Source organism: Strix aluco, chromosome 1, assembly GCF_031877795.1.
Source record: "Strix aluco isolate bStrAlu1 chromosome 1, bStrAlu1.hap1, whole genome shotgun sequence".
Taxonomy (NCBI): Eukaryota; Metazoa; Chordata; class Aves; order Strigiformes; family Strigidae; genus Strix; species Strix aluco.
In genome coordinates, this window is record NC_133931.1 from 95,095,816 (window position 1) to 95,109,856 (window position 14,041).

The following is a 14,041-nucleotide window of genomic DNA, read 5'->3' on the forward strand; positions in this document are numbered from 1 at the left end:
TTCTTAATTAATTCTTATTTAACTCAAATATCTAGCAATCAGTTGGATGAAAATCTCTCTTTGTTTAACATTAAACAGCTGCTGTTCCATTAATGCCTGCATAAGCTACTAATCTGGGTTCCCCAAGGAAGACCTCCAGCAAGAAAAATCTGAAAGAAATATCAGATCTTAAAAACTGTGGCTCTTTTTTCTTTAAGAGGTGAGAGGGAGGGAGCAGGGAATTCAGAAACACTTTCCAAAACTTTCAGAGGCTTTGCACAGTCGCACACTCTTTAAGTTCAGAGTTCCTGGCTGGGGGCTTCCACTTTTCACAGCCAACTGCAGCAACAAGTTACGTGGATGCATAAATCCCACAACCAGTGTGAAGAGGATAAGCCTGGCAGGGAAGCACAGGGCACAGTCTGAGCAGTTACTGTCAGATTTGTAGACCTGCAAACTTCCAATCATAAGAAACAGACCTGAAGCATCATCCTGGACCAGAGCTCCCCCAGGGGTGCTAATGGTTTCAGAACCTGAGGCAGAGCCTTTGACTGCAGGGCTCCTCCTGTTCGTGGTGTAAATCTCCCTGTCTGTTGAGAAGAGAGAGAACTGTCCAAGCCATGGCAGCATTAGCCAGGTTACACTACTGTCTTGGCCGACAATGGGGTAAAACAACCATCATTTAGTCCAGTGCAAATGTTATCCTCATTAAGCCTGTGCCAAGCGATTTGCTAGTTCAGCTAATCTGAATTGGCTGTGGGTATCCAAATGCAAAATAAGCACTTTCCCCTCTTTAATTATAGTCTTTATGTTTCATGATTTAGGTTGCTCCTGTCATTGTTTGCAAGAGAGGATGGGGTTGCATAACAGTGTGTAACACGATACAGCTGCAGATGGGGCTGCTCAACCAGCGCAAGCCCAAATAGAAAACAGCTTCTTCTGTTAACCAACAGCTGAACAACAGCAGGGAAATCTCACCCATCCCTGTTCCACTGGTAGGGGCAAGGGAAGGCCTGTGGGCTGTCCCTTTGCCCTGTTTATATCCAGTTTATATCCAGCCACCAGCATCTTGGCAAGATTCGACAAAATTCTCTCTGGTGGGTCCTGCCTAGGGGAGGAAGACAAACTAGTTCTGTGCAGAGTGTTGTTTTTGATGGCAATGTTGGCACGTTTATTTGAAGAAAACGGGAAAGTCACCCCAATAATTTCACTTTTCATTCACCAAATGTCAAACCTGGTAGGTCTGCCTCAGGCAAAAATCCAACCTGTGTCAGCAGGACTGTTGGGTTTGTCCTCCTTTCCTTTCCTTTCCTTTCCTTTCCTTTCCTTTCCTTTCCTTTCCTTTCCTTTCCTTTCCTTTCCTTTCCTTTCCTTTCCTTTCTCCTTTCCTTTCCTTTCCTTTCCTTTCCTTTCCTTTCCTTTCCTTTCCTTTCCTTTCCTTTCCTTTCCTTTCCTTTCCTTTCCTTTCCTTTCCTTTCCTTTCTTCCTTTCCTTTCCTTTCCTTTCCTTTCCTTTCCTTTCCTTCCCTTTCCTTTCCTTCCCTCCCTTCCCTTCCCTTCCCTTCCCTTCCCTTCCCTTCCCTTCCCTTCCCTTCCCTTCCCTTCCCTTCCCTTCCCTTCCCTTCCCTTCCCTTCCCTTCCCTTCCCTTCCCTTCCCTTCCCTTCCCTTCCCCTCCCCCCCTCCCCCCTTCCCCTTTTTCTTTTCTTTTCTTTTCTTTTCTTTTCTTTTCTTTTCTTTTCTTTTTCTTTTCTTTTCTTTTCTTTTCTTTTCTTTTCTTTTCTTTTCTTTTCTTTTCTTTTCTTTTCTTTTCTTTTCTTTTCTTTTCTTTTCTTTTCTTTTCTTTTCTTTTCTTTTCTTTGTCCTGTAGGATCCAGTCCAGCAACTCTTCAGCCATCATGTTCAGGTCAGAGATTAGTCTGTACTTGACTCATTCTTCTGAGCCAAATCCTGTAGAAAGAAGGGACAGTGTTGCACTGAACAAGCATCAGTGTTTGCTTATCACACTTCTGGGGCCTTCAGGAGGCTCTGAGACCAGAGCCTGGGACCAAATTTTCTTCTTGCGTTCTTCAGTGTAGTTCCTCTGAAGTCACAGCTTCCAGATAAGCTATGGAGCATAGCACAACCTTATGTGGACACTTGGACTGAGTGACTTATTTTTAGCTCAAAGCTCTACCTTAAGAGTTGCCTGTTCTAACAGTCCAGAACAACCCTTGGTGGTACCTGTGAAACTTTCGCTACACAAGGTATTGTGCTTGAGTGGTACGATATTAAACTAAATGAGTTTAAAATCATACAACCGCTTTAAAGTGTTGCAGACATGTGTGGATGTTCAGGTTAGTTTGTACGGCACCTTACATCCCAGTGTTTTAGTGGAAGAAGCTGCACAGATGTAGCCATTTCTAAACTCAGTGCAGCTTCTGGGGTGAAAACTACACTGCAACTTATTGGTTTCACTGTTCGACCCAAAATAGAAATTTTAAGTATGTTGACTGTTATTCTGGAATATGAGGTGTAGGATTTGTCAAATGAAATGAACAGCTGCACATGCTCTTTGCTGCACAGACACAGAGTGGGGAATTTAGAAGCTGATGAGTGCTACTAGATATAGAAAGACCACCTGAAAACCCCATGGGTGCAAATTCACAGGCACAGAGATGTGACCTAGAAATCCTTTTCACATGTAGCTCCTAGTTCATTGTGTTGCACTGACCTATAATAGCAGCTTAGAAAAAGCAATCAGTCTAACAGAGCAGTTTTTTAACCTGGTGCATGCCCAAACCTGATCCAAGCACATCCCATAGCACTTTGGCTACTAAGTGCGGATTGCTGTTAAACCGACTGCTGCCTACATTAGTCAGGAACATTGCTTACTAAGTATGTTCAGACTTCTGGTTGTCTTGCACCCGCCTATTATCTGATCTTAAAAAGCTACCTGGCATTCCCCTGCCAGTGAAGGCATTGCAGATGGCTACGTGTCAGAATTGCAGCTCTCTGCAGATCAGGTTGGTCTGTAGCACATCATTCTCAGTTCAGGCAGTGAGAGAGGAAATGGAGAGCAGTAAAAAAACATCCAAAACATGGCCAGCTAAACACATGACTTCTATGCCAGTTCAATTTTCTTGGGACTTTCCCAGCATTTTTACCCCAACTGTTTGCAGCAGTGTTGAGATTCAAGATTTCTTTTTCTGGCCCAGGCACCCTAATAGTTCTTCAGCCTGGCTGCAAAAGTACATAAACAAGGATGAAAATCTGGCCCATGCAAATCATGGCAAAACTCCCACTGATTTGAATGAAGCCAGGCTTTCACCCCCCCACCTTCCAAAACGTACAAACCCAGATTTAAAATACACTTTATAAATAGAGCACTAAAACTGTTCTTTCCAAGCTGGATAGAAGAGGGAACATCAAAGACTGTAGCCTTGCTGTTTTCATTAAACTTTCACTGAAGCTGGCTAACTGTGATGAAACAACAGTTGTGATCCTGTATTCTCATTGAGATTGTTATCAAAATTAGCAAAAGTAGTTAAGTCAAAAGAGGGAGAAAGCTGTGAATGAAGTTACGCTCCAGCCCCTGGAACTTTCCTCCAACAGCTCTCAGAGTGCTTGTTTGTCTGCTTAACTGCAATTCATCTTTTGTTTTCCCCTGTCGTTTACGGCCTCCAGTCCTCAGTAGGATGCTAGATTCCTTGGCAAAGAGATGCAGGCTGTGTCGGTACCATTCCTTCCAGATATCTTACTGCTTCCCTTGTGCTGCTCCAATACAGCAGTGTACCTCCAGTCTTAAAGATTTTGGTTTGGGGGAGAAAACCAGAAGAACTCCACAACACTCAATGAGCACCAGGCTTCCCAGGGAGCCCATGCTGGTTTTGGAAATGCTCCTGAGGGACCAACATGCCGTACCTTGCCTGCAGATAAGCAGCAGCAAGCCATTCAGCAGGGAACCGTGTGGTCCCCTCTTGGTAAAAAATTTAATCCCTCTAAGTCAACAAGGTAGGCAGGGCACTGATAGCTTTCTCAGAACAGAGCAGGCTCTATTACACTTCTGGTAGTGAACTAGCTGAAGTTGACACTATGTGTCTTCATTACCACAGTAAAGCATTTCACAAATAGAGCTGTGTGAACTCTCTCCAAGTGTTTGGTAAGTCCAGAGCAGTGTCTCTCCGACCATGTTCTGCAGGTCTCCTGTGGTCTGCAGGAAGCTGATGGAGTTCAAGAGCTGCACTGTTGTTATTCTTCTTTGTCTACCCTCTAAACCGCATCTAAAGCTGTTAGGAACGGCAAGTACTTCCTAACAGGAATCAAAGCAGGATGGGATGTGGCAGAAGCAAGGAGCAAAAGATGGGGTTTGCACTGAGTGCGGGGAAAAGGAAGAGGCACGTTATACCATGAAGAGTAATGAAGAGATCTCTCCACACTCTCTCTCCAGAGATTTGTCCCATGCTATGAAATCTCAGGAAAAAGCTCTGAGCTAAGCAGATTTCTTTCACTGAGTGCACAAAACCTGTGCTGTCCCAGGGCTCGCAGGGACAGGCAACCATTAGAGGGCAGCAGGTATCTAACACATTCATTGGCGGGTCTCTCTGATACAGGATGTCCCGAGCAGCAGAATTCACTGGGCAAAGCAAGAGAAGAGGGATTTAATTAAAAAAAAAAAAAAAAAATCTCTCCTTAAAGAAGCACTGTTAGCCAAGCACCTACCCACAGGCAGTACAGCCACATACCATCCTATGCCAGGAATAAAAGTGTTGTAATGTCTCGTCCTGAATGAGCCATCCACCATCCTGCCTAGTTATTATCCTGGAGATATAAGAAAGAATTAAATTTCTGGCAAACATCCTGACTTAACAGCTGAATGGAAGTCTGGAGTGAAATATTCATCCCATGGGCTGCCCTCAGCCTCAAGCAATGAAAATAGAAAAGCTGGGGGGGAAGCCCCAAAACACATGAGCTGGGATACTTGTGACCACAGTGTTATTTGTATTTCCAGGAGCAATAAAAGCTGACCCTGCCAGCTAGGTATGGTCTCCATCGCTTTATGTCACCCGGTCCTCAGGTGGGTGGCCTGCCTGATGAAGGTGGGATGTGCTCAGAGCACTGTACAGGCAGAGCATCCCATGAGCATGCAGCAGCATCTTCCTGGGGTGGGAAGGCCGGGCTCCTGCTCCAGCCAAGCACCCTTCAGCAGGAGGCACAGTTTCACTGGCAGCTCTTCTCCATCCCCCTGATATGAAGGTGAAGTTTCTCAGCAAGCGTATGCCATGGGGTGGAAATAAAGCCAGACTGGCAAGCCAACAGCCACTCGGCTCCCATCACTGAGAGCAACTCACTCATCCACTCGCATTGCCAACATTTTTAGGCAGCGAGATCTGAAGCCCAAGTCAGATATTTGAAGCACAACATGATGCGAGTGATTTCAAGTGACAGACACGCCCAGAGAGAGCTTCTCGGCCATGGGCTAACTCCAGCGGCCGACCACACTCTGCGCCAGGAACAAAATGTCCACAGCCTCCCGGGGACACCCTGTGCTGCTGCAGCACCAGCCCTGGGGAGCTGGCTGCACTCCCGGGCCCTGGCCTCATGGCCAGCAGCAGGCCAGGGCAGCCACCTCCTTCCATACCCCAAAATCCCCCATCAAAGCTATTACAGGGAAACCTCTCCTCTCCCAGCCACGAAACAAAGTGAGTGCCAGCACTCCCCATCTCAATGGCACTTCTTCCCTTTCCATGTTGGCAAACTGAGACTACTATGGCCATTGTAACCGACAGGCTGGTGAAAGCCCTGCATGGAGATCAGCATGGCCCCATGCTTTTCACTCCCGGCAGCAGGGCTAACATGGCTGGTGAGGGCCCATCCCACAGCCCCTGCAGGCCCAGGGAGGGCAGCACCAGCCCCAGGCATCGGGCATCTCCCTGGGGATGGGACAGGCCAAGGCCCGCGGGTGGGCCCATGGCCAGGAGGTGCAGGTCTTTGAGGAGATGGAGACTGGCCCTGCTGGGGTGTTGCTGGGGCAGGGACCAATGGCCCCAGGGGCTGACGGGGGGTCTTGGACCGTGGGGGAGTCCTGGGGTCCAGGCAGGGACATCGGGTCTGTCGGTGCCCTCAGAGTCCAGGCGCAGTGGGAGCTGCAGGTCTGCTGGGCCACCTCCCCAGCACACCACCGAACAGGCTCAGGCAGATGTCTTCTGCCAGGGTCTTGAAGCCCATGGCTACTGTGCCCAGCCTGCATGCACAGGTAGCCACAGCAATGCAGCCTCCCTGTGAGATGCTCAAGCCCCCCTGCCCTCACCCTGCCAGCAGCAGTGCCTGACATCCACCTAACTTCCCACCTCAGTTTCTACATGCCAGGTTATGATGCCCATTTGCTTTTGTGTCAGCATTGTCCTTTAACTGAAATAGCTCCTCTTCCTCCTTAGCATTAACCTCCAGGATGTATTTATAGAGAGCGATCATATCCCTCTCTCAGCCTTCATGGTGCTGGACTAAATAAGCCAAACTCTTTTAGTCTACTTTTATAACCTCAGCTCTCCAATGCCCTAATCCTCCCGCTGCCTTTCTTTGCACCTGTTCCAGCGTGAATCAATCTTTTTTGAACATGAATGACCATAACTGCCCTGCATTGTGCAGATGGCATGTCACATTGCTGTCTACAACAGATTAGTATTTCCCTCTCTCAAGCACTGGCACTTTGGATCAGGCAGCCAGGGACCTCGCCTGCCTCTTTCCTCGTGGACACAGAGTCATCTTGAATAACAAACTAGATCCTGAGAGGACCACGATGTGCTGGGGCAACATACCACACGGTAACAGTGACATGAAGAAGCACATGATATAAAACCAGGAGCATCATATTTTAAGAACTAGAAAAAAATATTTGGGAGCAAAGCTGAGGACAAGATTTTTAAATGTTCAAGAGCCAGAAAAATCAAAATTCTTTTTCTGTGACTATCTTACACTTAGAAACCTGTCAAGTTGAGTATGGAAAAAACATTGTGAAAGGGCTGTGTGGAAAAGGAGTGTCATGAAAACCATTCACAGACGGTAAAATTATTCTTACAACAGAAGAGCTAACCAAGTAAGATGTGTGCTATAAAGAGCAAACAATGGCCACTGTCCCACATGTCTTTTGCACCGTCTCTGAGTGACTGCATTACTGTTCCCGTGTGGTTGCTGTGCTTCTTTATCTTCCAGCATCCCTTTTGACACCCACGACGATCAATCCCAGTATTTCCATCTTTGATCCTTCCACGCTCTGACTGGTGAAAGGAGGCAATTTTCTCTCTGTACATGTAGGGTCCTAAACATCCATTACTTAGAGGAATTCCAGGGCTTCTCTGAAGTCCAGTTTTCTGCAGTGACCGGCTGGGGATCCCAGCCACAGCCCAGACATACCGCACTGGAGCTCATATCACATCTGACCAGACAGCTCCATTCCTTTCTGAGCCCTGAAAACACCAGATGCCTGCACTGATAAACAAGGATGACCGTTCCACGTGTTTTCAGCTACTGTCTTTATACTATCCACTAGGATGTTTCAGAGGGCTGGAAAAGTCATGCAACACGTGGACTCTGTTTTCCAGAGGAGATGGGGAGGATATGGGGCAAGGGAACTTCTGCCCAGCCTTCTTGAGACCTCCCTGCCCTAGGAAATGGTCTTAGTGCCACCAAATAGTTTAAGGGTAATAGTGCAAAGCCACAAATCTTCAGGCCCCTCAATTGCACCATCAACCCAAGCGTTTTTCTTCTCCCATTTGTTTTCTGTACTAGACAGGTCTTGTCTGTTTACAAACGGTGACCCCGGGGGAGTGTGGGCTGACCTCCCGAGGGGACACTAGTGCCCTCCGTCCTGCCATGCAGCCATCCATGCCCAGCCCGCTCCGCTGCTGGTCACTAGGGGCCACTCTCAGAGCTGCTAAGAGCAGCCAGCAGCTGTGTCTTGTCACTGTCCTCCCCTCCTGCCCCTGCCTGCTGCCCTGCTCACTGGAGCTTAGCTGGGAACCAGAGGGGAGAGCTGAGAGGGAGGCAGAGACAACTGGCAGGGATGAGGAGCGGGGCTGGTACTGGCTGGGAGCAGTGGGAGGGGGGAGAGGAGAGGAGCTGAGGCTGGGAAAGGAAAAAAGAAAAACATGCTGCTGCAAGTCCTTCCCCCATGGAGTCTGAAGAGAAGAAAGCTGATTGCTGACAAGGAAGATTAGGAGGCCCTCCCTCGCCCGTGCCAGCCCATCCCTGCAGAATACTGCTGCTTGGGTCCTGCCCTGGGACCTGTGGCGGAGCAGAGAGCTGGACTGGGGCGTGGGAATGGAGCGGCCTCCAGCTTGCTTGAACACAGATGGGGCACATGCTTCGTGCACCCAGGTTTCATCTTCCCCCAAATTTTAGCTGGAGGCAGCACCCCTTGGGCCGTGCATCACCCCATGGCTTCCTCAGCAAGGGAGGATCTATAATGAAGAAAAGGGGCAGAAGAGGAGGACGCACTGGGAAAGGCAGAGAGCAAGTGAGGCCAAGACGGGCCCTTGCCCCCGGAGAATCCCAGCAGACAATTCTGAGACACTCTCCTTAATATAGCACCATCTGCCCAGCTATTTTCTCCCCTGGCTCGCACACAGTGCTCTCCACATTACAATCAGCGTGGCTGGCATACTTGAGCTAGCTGCAGCCGAGCGAGGTCAGGCAGGGAGCAATCGCAGCAGAGGCACAGCAGCGAGGACTTCAGCCCCGGCTCACAAAGGCAGCCAGTTCTCCAGGTCTCTGAACTGTTTTTTGCTGACGGCCATGCTGCTCCCTCTTCCCTGCTTTGACCTGTACTGACTAGATCAGCCGGCACGTGCTGCCTTGCACCCATTTCAGAGCAGTCTGGTCCCTGGGGAGCCTGGCTTTGTGTAGCAGAGGCTGGTATGTTGGATAGAGAAGGAGAACAGGTACGCTTGGGCACTGGACTGAGAAACAGTTTGGCAGGTCTCATGATTTTGTCACAAGTCACACTGTTCCGTATTTTTTCATCACACCTCAGAGACAAGAGCTTCGTTCTTCTGCACAAACACCACCTTGCAGAAGCAGCCAGTAAGACAAATAACATGTTCGTGGTTTGCTGTTTATTTATTTCTCTGAGCCTTTCAGTTTTGAAGGTAAATTCATTTTTCTCTGATTCAGGATGGTAGTAGAAGGAATATTAAAATACAACACGTCTGTTCTCTGAGGGTGTGGTTGCCTATATCTTTTTATCTTTTTGGGGTTTTTTATCTATGCAGACTTTGTGCTCTCTAATGCAGAACCAGGGCTTCACCTGTTTCTGTGTTTGCCCTGCATCTCACAAAGTTTGAGCTGCCATGCAAATAATAACTGCAACCATTTATATGGCTGAGCAGAAGCCTTATTTTTCTTTTCCCTAAAATGGGTGTGACACAGGGACAGACTGGGCAAAGTTTGTGAAACATTTTGTACTGAGTGCTGATTGCTCCATCTTTTAGACCAAGTTAGGGCTCCTGAGAAGAGAGGGAATTTGCCAGGGAAGTTCCAGCAAGGACCAGTGACTCGCCTGACACAGCAGAGGCCTGTGCTTTCCTTGCAAAGATAGTGTGATGTCCATCTACATACACTGAAACCAAATCCAATAATAAATTTCCTCTCATATGAAGTAATCCTATAGCACAAATCAAGATTAATTGACATCCTCGTGCCTACCACAGCTGCACAAATGGTCGGTACAGCACAAGTGGGGCCTGTTCGCTAATCACAAAGTAGTAAGAGCAGACCTTGGATTACTGTGGTCTATAGTAATATATCACTTTCCATAAAAAGAAAAGAACATTGTGCTCTCTTTCCCAACACTGTTTCACCCCAGCTCATCAGTTGCCCAGCAATCACTCTCCTCTCCCAACACTTGCATGGCAGACAGAGCAGTTTTTAATCCTGGAGAAGTTCTGCTGAACTGAACTAAAGCTCAAGGAGCAGGGAGAAACAGCTGGGTGCAAGGGGAAGAGTTTTTACAACAGCAAAAAAAAAGCAGTACTAGGGGAGTTTCCAGGTTAACAGAAGTCTAAAGGCCATTCTGTCCTCTCTAATGGCTTCAAAGTGCTCGGCTGCAACAGGGACAGGGAGAATATCTGACAGAGGGAGCAGTCTCCTCTCTCCTTAGACAAATTTCATCTCTCACTGAACACTCAAAGGTGCTGTTGAGTTACTGCTCCATTTCAGTTACAGTAGCCTTTTAAGGCACACACGTTATGTTCTTGAATTGTGAAACCAGTCATTTCGCAAACTGGCTGAAGTTTTTAGTCATTTTGCAAAATGCCAAGAGATAATAGGTATGCACATGAAATCTTCACCCTCTGGCTATTACGAACTCCCTAACTCAAAGAGAGATGCAAGATTATTCTTATGTTCATTTCTACAACAGGCAATCTTTTGTAATTACTTCTAAAGCTGGTCAGCAACACCCATCCCTTGACAGAGCTAACCAGTATTTTCACAACTGACCATTGTAACGTCAGCCATTACATTTCAGTCTTGCCCATAACATCTGCCTTTGTCGCCTGGTGCTCTGGCCCACCACAACTCCATCACCCAAGCTGGCCTCCCCCAAATAAACATCGATCAAAGATCTGAATCAATCATAAAAGTTTCTTTCCATTAACCACAGGAAAACTGAAGAAATGGTCAAAGAGAAAGAGAGTGCATTTCAAGTGGCCCAAGTACAAGGAACTATACACCAGGAGAAATATGGCAGTTCCCCAATCCAGGATGGAGATGCCACCATCTCATACACATTCTGCAGGGGAGGATCAGGGTCACACACTAAATGTCAGTCAACAGTGCAACACCATTAGGAAAAAGGCAAACAACATGCTGGATGTATAAACAGGAGAAAAGCCCTCGGGACAAGTGAAGTAATCCTTCCACCCAGCACTAGCCAGGCTGGAGCTGGACTGCTCTATGGTTTTGGACACAACGCTTCAAAACCAACCAACTGGAAAGAGTCCAGAAGAGAGGCGTGAGATAGAACAGAGGTCTAGAAAACATGATCAGTGATGAAGGACCAGAAGAACTGTGTCTGTCTGAGAACATCCCAGTCAATACAAAGTTGGTGGAAGAACAGTCACCCACAGAATAATCTTTTTGATAGCTGCAGTGCACAAGGATGCCCAGTGTGCCAGCGTTCGAATAAGTAGTGTAATGACAATGCCAGGCAGCTTGCGAATATTTCCAACTTTCTATCACTTGGTGTGGTGATGGAGCAGAGAAATCAAGCAGTGAGGTAAAACATCTGCAATTCCTGTCACAAAGAGACTAAACTCTTAGTCACTTTGTGAGTAAAATGTGTTGCAAAGTCAAAGAAAACTGCAGTCGTTCCATGAAATTATTTTACAGTATGACTAACTCCCATATGAAAATATTTTAAAAAATTATTCTAACCAATTGGACCATGCTGTCGTAATACCTGAACAGCATGCAATCTCAGGGCCCAGCGGAGACTACAAAGGGCAGCTCGCTTCTTTTGCAAATGGGCAGAAAGCTCCAAAAGCTAGTTTACGTGATTTGACCGCAGAAACCACAGGAGTCTTTGGTTGAATCAAGATCCAAAATGAAATCTTCTGAGTTTAAGCCTGCTGACATCTCTATGTACTTCCCACCTTTCATGCTGTTCTGGTACCCATTAGGACAAGTAGTGCTGTAACTATACATTACTCAGCACAGCAAACTACCTGAATCCTATGTGAAGTAACACAGCTTATCCCCCCAAAATAGGGCTAAACCTAGTCACTTTTGACCTTTCAGGGAATTTGAGATTCAGACTGGGCTGGCGGCTGAAGTCACCTCCCACCCCAGCCCCTGCAAGACAGATGCACACCCATACAGTCTGCATCAGATTAGGAAAAGCCTTTCCTCGCTGCTGACGTGTGGGCAGAAACTAAGCATGGAAATATCAAGAAATATCGAGAAAAAATATCCCATTATCACAGTCTTTGTTGTATGGAGCAGAAAAGGCCTAGCTGCTTTCTGTTTAAATCCTTGTTTGGCTCGAGGCATGTGTGTACACAACTTTCATTTCCTCTCCTCCATCCCCACATTCACCCAAGCACACATTTCCCTAGAAGGGGGATGCTTGGCACTCCTCAGGATTGTTTTCTGACTACAACAAGCAGACTCTCCAATACAAAAAAAAAGAAATTACTTGAGTTAGATTTTTCCTAGTACCTCTCCTCTGGTGCCAGCCGGACCCTCTGACCAGAACTTCTTCTACACGGCTGCTGGCACTGCACTGCAGTGCGGCAGTACCCAGGCTGGCTGCTTGAGATGACAGGGATGCATGTAGCTGCAGCAGTGCAGGGCAGCAAGTGCTGCAAAACCCCGCCGGGCAAATTAGGTGAATGCTTCAGCAGTGAGTTCTCACCCCGACACTGCTCTGCCCTGGCTGCGCTGACAGGCGAGCCCGGGCTGGGGAGGATGAAGTTAACTCTGCTCCATCGGCACAGCCTGCGGGGTAGATTGATTGCAGTGCAGACACATCCCAAATTTCTAAGCTTGCCGGTCAGCCTCAGGACTCAGCACTGATGCATCCCCAGAGAAATCTGAAAAAATAACTGATTCCATAAAAGCAGCCTATCAGCGTTAACTTCCAACAGGCTTTTTCCTCCAGTTTATGCTGACAAATGCAAAGGCTCTCCCCCCGCAGCTATCGCAACCATCTTGCCCCATCAGGACCCGCGGCTGCCGAGGCGGAGGTGCGGATTTGTGGCACTGGCTTTTGCAGAGTATAATGCTGAGCCTCAGGGATCAAGGGTTATGACATTTTTATGGCCCCTCTTCTCCCCCCGCATATGAATATGAAGCAACTGTAAGGAAAAACATCTGGTTTCACTTTTCTTTTCTCCACCACTGTTCCCATCTGACAAAACCTTAAAAACTTGCCAGTGCTCTAGCGAGCCGTGTGTGCCAGCAGCCTGCAAGGAGCCAAGTGTTTTTTGGTGTCATCGCAAGCGAGAGTACACTGCCCTGGAAGGACTGGCTCCATCATTGCTAGAAGGCAAGACGACCCGGCCCTCGTCCCACTGACGGGTGCACTGGCAACCCTCCTCCATTGCTAGAGCAGGCTGAAGGGTTGCTAAAAGGCTGCCCCTCCATCTTGATCTCATTACAGGCTGTACCTCCAGAGGGAAATGTGGGCCGCTGCAGGGAATGATGAGAGAGGAGGCAACCCCTGCTATGGGCAGGGAGAGCAAGCTGCAAGGAGAAGTCCTGCCTCACCTCAGAGTCCTCAGAAGGGTTCTTGCAGGGTGGCAAAATAGGCTCGCTTTATTTCTGAACCGCAGCATGCTGAGGAAGGCTTGTTCCTGCCTCTGTGAGCAGGGCTAGTCTGCACCAGAAAAGAGAGACGAGCCCAAAAATCCAGGTGGAGGCCCCCGACTGGCAGGAGCTACCCTCACAGCTTCTGGGTCCAGGTGGGACCCACGTTGGCAGTCAGGAGAAGTGTAAAAGACTACAAACTCCAAGGCTGGTCTGGCAAAGGTAGCTGAGTGCCTGTTTCCACAGCTAGACACCAAGAAACACAGTGTAATCAGTTCCATCAGGTTATCTTATTTATCCAAGGAAAGACAAAAATAAAATATTTCCAGGAATCTGAAAGCATTTCTCCCTTATCTATAGGAGAGGAAGGCATCTATGCAACAGGCAGTATAGCAGCTCTGGAAAACCTCTAGAAATAATCTTCATCTCAGTCTTCCATCTCAGGATCTCTCATCTTCAAACCCCCAGAGGAAGCCAAGTGGACTATTCAGACACACCTCACAAAAGAGGGACGATTGCTGAGTGCTGGCCCCAGGGACAAACTGTTGAGTACCACCAGCTGCCATGGAGGCCATGAGACGTGAGGGTGCTTCACAGGGATGAGGTCTCAGGACTGTGTGGTGATGAAGATCATCTGTTAGGCATTAGAAACAAATCTTAACAGTTGGGCACCCAAATAATGAACCCGGCCTCCAAGGAAGGTCTCTGAGGGACAGGAACCTAAAGTGCTCATGGAGAAGGATATTGAACATCAAGGCACACAAAGAAAATGCCTGTTCTG

The 14,041-nt window shown here is 47.8% G+C and overlaps 1 long non-coding RNA gene across 1 annotated transcript; it reads right to left on the minus strand.

The window, feature by feature from the left end:
- Positions 1 to 1,673: 1,673 nt before the first annotated feature.
- On the minus strand, positions 1,674 to 13,652 carry LOC141924750 (uncharacterized). Its single transcript, XR_012623654.1, has 2 exons — positions 12,149 to 13,652; positions 1,674 to 1,926 (listed from the first exon to the last, which is right to left on the minus strand). It is a non-coding gene; the product is annotated as an uncharacterized LOC141924750 (long non-coding RNA).
- Positions 13,653 to 14,041: the final 389 nt, after the last annotated feature.